Source organism: Trachypithecus francoisi, unplaced genomic scaffold (assembly GCF_009764315.1).
Source record: "Trachypithecus francoisi isolate TF-2019V2 unplaced genomic scaffold, Tfra_2.0 Lachesis_group8, whole genome shotgun sequence".
NCBI classification, from domain to species: Eukaryota; Metazoa; Chordata; class Mammalia; order Primates; family Cercopithecidae; genus Trachypithecus; species Trachypithecus francoisi.
In genome coordinates this window covers 102,017,494-102,023,857 of record NW_022681473.1, presented here as the reverse complement: position 1 = coordinate 102,023,857, position 6,364 = coordinate 102,017,494, and positions in this window count along the sequence as shown.

The window sequence follows — 6,364 nt, the reverse complement described above, 5'->3', positions numbered from 1 at the left end:
ACCCTGGGTAAGGATTCAAGGAAAGGTTGAGCCCCTCAACCTGGCAGTTTTTTAGGTGCTCCCCAACTCACTTTCTGATACCCCAGACTCTGTCTGAAGCCTTATGGGCCCCAGCTCCCCAAAGGCAGCCACAGACGGTGAATGCTTTCCTTCTTTCTGTTTTCCTTGACAGCTCCTAAGCTGGCCATGAGGACCCACTCCTTCCTCCAGCCTTTTTCTTCATGCCTAGAATAGTGAGGAAAGCTGTGGGTTAGCAGAACCACTAGAAGACATCTGGGAACCAAGCCCTGCTCTGGACTCAGCCACGTGCCAGGCTCAGGGAGGGAGGATCGATTTTCCCACAGCCCCTCTGTTAGGCTGACACATCTTCCCAGTTGGCCCAGGACTGTCCTGATTTTAGCACCGAAAGACTTATGTCCTGGGAAACTTTTCAGTTCTGGATAAACTAGGACCGTGGCTCACCCTAAGTCCAGTGCCTCTCTTCTGTATAAATGGAGTTCTGCAAAATTCGGTGCACCCCCCACTCAGTTTGATTGAGCTTAATGGAGGCACTCCCTGTGGCTCAGAGTTGGAGGAGGAAGGTCCTGGGAATTCTCAAGGTCTGAACTGTTTTGCAAAGGCTGTGACACCAGCAGATGCTGCCTTGCCCTTGAGGCTCTTATGGAGACAGCCCCTCCTTCCTCAGGGCCCGCAGCTGCCCTGGTTGCCACTTCTTCCCTGTGGTAGCTTCTGAGCCGGCAACCAGGGCAGCCCTCCCTCACCTCACCTAATGTTTTGAGCAAACAGCCTGGCCCTCCCAGGCCCAGAAGCTCTCTGGCAATTTGCAGGAGGCTAGGAAGGTGAGGCAGGTGTAATGTTACTCCGGCAAGCCATGCATGTCGATGTCCCAGTTTCCCCAGGTCACTCTGATTTCTGGTCCCCAGAACCTGGTGCGGGCTCAGCATGTTACAGGTGCTGGCTTCGAGTGGTTGAGCCCGCTCAGGAGGAGGAGGAGAAGGGCCTGCCGCCCCTACAGGAGCTGGATGGGCTTCTCCTGGCTCTTATCTTCCAAAGATCGTCAGAGAGGAGCAAAGAAGAGACTGCCAGACTGCCAGAGCCCACAGGGATTTTGTGAGGTTTGTTTTTTCTCAGCACTCTCTGCAGAGGTGAGGACATGAATAAAAGAATGAGGGAAGATTTATTGTTCCCACATCTTGGCAGTGAGCCTGTGTTTGTATAGCGGATCCAGGAGGGGGCTGGAACAGTTGAGAGGACTGCTGAGGCCCAGGCAGAAAGTCAGACCTTGCAAGGTTTTCTGGAGGGACCCAGGTGGGTGGTGGAGGACGAAGGTGAGGCTGGGAGGAGTGGATTTAGACCAATTCCTCCCCAACTATCAGGGGCCAGAGTGTCCCCACCAGCCACCAGCGTTTTCCCACACATGAGGTGGGAGAGTGAACAAAGTTTTGGACTAGCAGAACCATTGGCAGGCAGCTGGGGTCCAAGAATCTCCAAACCCAGCGGCACGTGATGGGTGACAGGGTGTGTTACCAAGGAGGATCCCAGAAGAAAAGGCTCCAGCCGGGCTCTCTGTCACTCCTGCTCCTAATAATGAACACAATCCAGAAATGACTTTTATGGCCTAGCCTGCCTGGGGCTGGGTGGGCCTGGGTGGGGGCTGAGACTTGGGACTCAGAACCTTGCAGCTGAAGATGATCTTGCATATATGTTACGCCTGCATGTGTGTCTAAGGCTGTCTAGCCCATGTTTTATTGACATTGTACTGTCCCTGGGGCCACCAAAACGTGGGCCTCGCTTTGCATCATGTCAATCCTAATGGGTCAAAACTGGTGGCGGAAGGTAGCAGGAGAGTGGAAAGCCTGGGGGGGCTTGGGAGGCTCTGGAAGATCACAGGATCCATGTGCACGCATGTGTGTTGATTTTGTGGGAAGCTTGAAGGGCCTGAAGGAAGCAGAGAAAGGGAGGGACTCGAACTTCTGACCTCAAATGATCCGCTTGCCTCGGCCTCCCAATGTGCTGGGATTACAGGTGTGAGTCACTGTGCTCGGCTGAAGGGAGGAAGTGTAAGGACACTGAGGTAAGACTCTGCAGAGCTTCTCCCCTAATTGTGAGAGAGGCAGATCTGATTCCAGCCACTTTCCACATGCAGGGCCCCACCCCATTTAGCTGCCTCTTTCATGGACAAAGAAACTGTCCACTGTCGGGAAAATTGTCATGCAAACGACCATGCTGCATCCTCAGCAAAAATGGCCTCATCCTTCATGGGTGACCATGTTAAGCCTATGCCCTCATACACATGCTCACATACCACCTTGACACTTTACCTGGCAGGCAGGATCATAAATCAGGACAAAGAATTAATTGCAATGGTCCTATACAAGAAATAGAGATCTATAGTAGTAGGTGTGTGTGGAGGGGTCATTTCTCCACAGAGTCTTCTGAAGTTTAGGTCATCCTCTCTCAAGACTCCTCCAGGCTCACATTTGTGAGGTCCAGACAAGAGTGTGGATAGAGGGCCATATAAATAGTTCAAAGTAGTACATCACCCTAACACATTGTTAAACTAAAAACGTTCTATCTTCTTACCATAAAAAATAGACCATATAAAATTATGGAAGGTCAGATCCAAATTTTGAATTCTTGAAGTTTTGGATTCTGTCCTGGAGCTTGGTGATGAAGAGAGTAGGCTTCTGGCCACCTTTTCTTCCCACGCCCTCAGCCAGGGCCGTCTGCTAAGGGCTGTCTGCACAGCCGTGCAGACACTCCATCCTGCTTAGGGGTATGCCCAGCAGTGGCACCTGTGCAGCCTCTGGAAGCAGGCTCAGGGACCTTGGGAATTTCATGATCTAGAGAGACAGACAGGTCTGGGTAGGCACAGGACATCAACATTGCAAATTCTGCCCTTAGGGTGGGTCTAGTCAAAGAAGGCCCGGGACAGCAGGGCTGGGACTAGGGCGAGGCAGGTGATGTGCCTCAGTGCAGAATTTAAGGAGGCATCACTCTCAGGGTCACACAAAGGCAGGCCGGCTCCTGCCTCACTCTGGTCTTGGCCCTGCAGGGGGCAGGTCCTTTAAGGTGAGCAGCTCGGAGCAGGGAGGGCTTCTCCTATCTTGTCTCCATGGGTATTGATGGTTACTCCTGACCTTCAGAGTGAGACAAAAAGGCAGGATGACAGAAATAGACGTCTCTCCTGTGAGTCCTCACTTCCCTAAAGTACTATAAAGCATCCCCTGATTACCTTTCAGGGAGCTCCACATCTGCATCAGCCCAGCCCCCATGGTGGTCCCTGGGCTCATTCTCTGCGGAAAAGTACCCAGAGTGATTCATTATCATCCCCACTCACATGGCCTCCTAGAAATTAATGTCAATAAACACCGAGAAAAATTCTAGTGTACAAATACACTGTACTCCAGGACTCTGGCAGGGCAGACTTCAGTGAAAACTAAGGTAAGCTGAAGCTAATTAGGAAAAAAGGGACGTGCAGGGTCAAGGAAAAGCTGTGGAAGAGGAGCTGGGGTGCGAGTCCAGATGCATTTTGGAGAGGTCTGCATTAAACTGAATCACCACAGAGGATGCTCATGAAACAGCAGAGAAGGTATGGGAGTCAGCTGTGGGTGTTCTGGAGCCTATTGAGCAGGTACTTGCTGCTCAATGTGTGGAGGCATTGGGCGGGGTGGGGTGGGGTGGGGCGGGGGCTGGGTGGGGAGGAGGGGAGGGTGTTGGCCCAGGAGCTGGCATTCCAGTGCTTGTTGACCAGCCCAGCTAAGTCACTGGACTTTGCTGAATTTCTATTTTCTCCTCCGTATAATGGGACTAATAATATGTCCCCTGTTTAACTTGTGGAAAAGATGGGAAGACCAAGTCAAGTAGCAGGAAGGCTTTGAAGGTTGTGTAGAGCTAGGCCAGTGTAAAAGGTTGTGGTTAACCTGTATTGGCAAGACTGACAGTTGTCTTGTTTATCCAATCAAACCCCATTTATTGAATGTGTCCTTGGTGCCATTCGCTATCTAATCCTTGAGCACCCAGAGATGAATGAAATATCACTGCCTTCAAGGAGCTTACCATCTAGTTGGAGACAGATGCTGAAAAGTAGCTATATTTGTTCGCTGTTAATGCACAAATATGGAGTGTTTTGAAAGAGTTTGCTACAATTACTTTACAACCATTTATAGATAGACACTTGTTGACAAGAAAGAATTGATGTCGTAAATGTAAAAATTTCTCATCTACTATCAGCATGTAACGTTTTAAGAACACCAATAGAGGCAAATCGTGTTTTGATTGCAACCTCAGAAGCATGGTTTCCATACCAACCTATCTGCACAGAATAAAAAGCCCAAGGCAAAATGCTGCTTCTAATTCACAAAATGGTAGCTTTGGCTGAATCATCTCTTTAATAGAAAAGACTAAGCCACGTCCCTCCCACCACAGTGCCCTAGCAAAGTGTGCATACTTACACACATGTACATATGAACTGAACACACAGGGATGGGTAAACTGGGCCCCTAGGGGAATTAGACCAGGGCCTTGGCAGAATTCTGGCCCATCACCTTATGTCTCTGGTCTCAGTTACCTCATCTGTCTAATACGAGTAACACTGCTTCACAAGTGTTATTCAGTGTTATGACGCTGAAAGGGAATCAAAGGTATTATTATCTTGAAAGAGCAGGGAAAAGAGTAAGCACGCAGGTAGTCCAGGAACACAGCTTAATATGGAAGGGCTATTTCTGTGCTCCTGGGAGGTGGGCAGGCGTGGCATGAGAGGCTTGGCTGTCACTTCCTCCCCTTCTGTCCTCCCTTCTGTCCTCTTCCCTCTTCCCTCTTTCTCCTCCCTCTCTTCCTTCTACTTTATTTTACACCGGTGTGTGCCAGAATATAAAGATAAATACATCACTACCTCAGCAGAAGCTCTCAGTCAGGTGGGGAACGTGGAGATGCATGCTGATGATTTCACTATAGAGCCAGGTATAAGGCACTACAGGGGCACCAATTAGCCATGGGCAGCTTAAGGAGATGCTGCTTGAGTTGGGTCCTGACGGATGAATTTCAGAACTGAGTTGGAGTGAGGGGAGGTGGCCGGGAGCGGGAGAGAGATAAGGGCATTTGGGGCCAAGGGAATAGTATGAAAATACCTGACATTTCCTAGGAAATACCAAGCAGTTCTGTGCAGCTGGAGCAGGGACTGATGCCAGGGAACAAGAGATGCCAGTGAACAGTGTGTGGGAATGAGATTGCTATGCCCTTGTCTTCCAAGCCGAGGAGTCCTCACTTTGTCTTATGGGGAATGGGAGGAGCCGCTGAAAGTTTTCAAGTAGGAGAGAGTCACAGTCATAGGCGTATAATGGAGAGATTGCATTGCTCTGGGAGAGGCATGGAGGAGGGTTTTGAGGGACACTGGAATACCATTATAACAATTATAGTGGGATTTCAAACTTCTTCCAATAATAAAATATTTATTTGGAACCCTTAAACATAAAAGAGATGAGAGCAGTATTTTATGCCCATGCATGTATTTTGTAATTGGTAATACCTACTCTGTATCGATGTGAATGATGTTGTTTTGAGGAGCACAGAAAATTGAAATCAGGGCCTATGCATCAAATTGCAGAGTTGTATCAGTCTTGGCATCCAGTTTCTCTCTAGATTTTGGTTTGGGTTGCATAGCACCAAGAAATCCTGATTTATACAGTTGAGTAGTTGCAAATAGCAATAGCCTTTTCACAGCTTGATTCTTAGGGTACTTTTTAATTAAAACAAGAAAACTTCATTCAGAGGCCTGCATAAAAATAAGTTAATTTGGCATCCTGAGCTAATGGGCTGGTGGCCTCTATGTATCAAAATTGGGTATATACCACATTTTCATTATGGTTTGTTTAGATGGTTAAAATACATTTTAAATGAAATTTAAATAAAATGTTTGAGAACCCCCCAGCCATATACGAGAACTGAAGCTATATGAAATTATTCCTACCTTGAGAGTGAAGGGTATTTTGTGACTTATTTGTGTCAGTCTTTCACTAGGAGACCACAGTTGGCCTTCACCATGGCTGACGCTCGACTGTTGGGATTGCATTGATAAAGACTTCTTTCCTGTGGTGGTTGAGGAGCTTCTCTCAAAAATATTGGAAAGCGGGGGTGGGATGGCTACACTGGGCTCATCTTTCTTATAGATAGTGTGTGAAATTTGCATAATCTTGGTTATTGTCTGAACCATGATTGTGGACGTTGGAGAACCCACACAAAATGTTGTTGATGTCAGGATTTTCAAAGACCCCACATCCATCTGGAAACTCCAGCCTGTGTACTCCCAGGGAGGCTCCAGGCAGTATAAAAGTCCAGCAAGAGGAGATTGGAGCGTGCTGCTTTT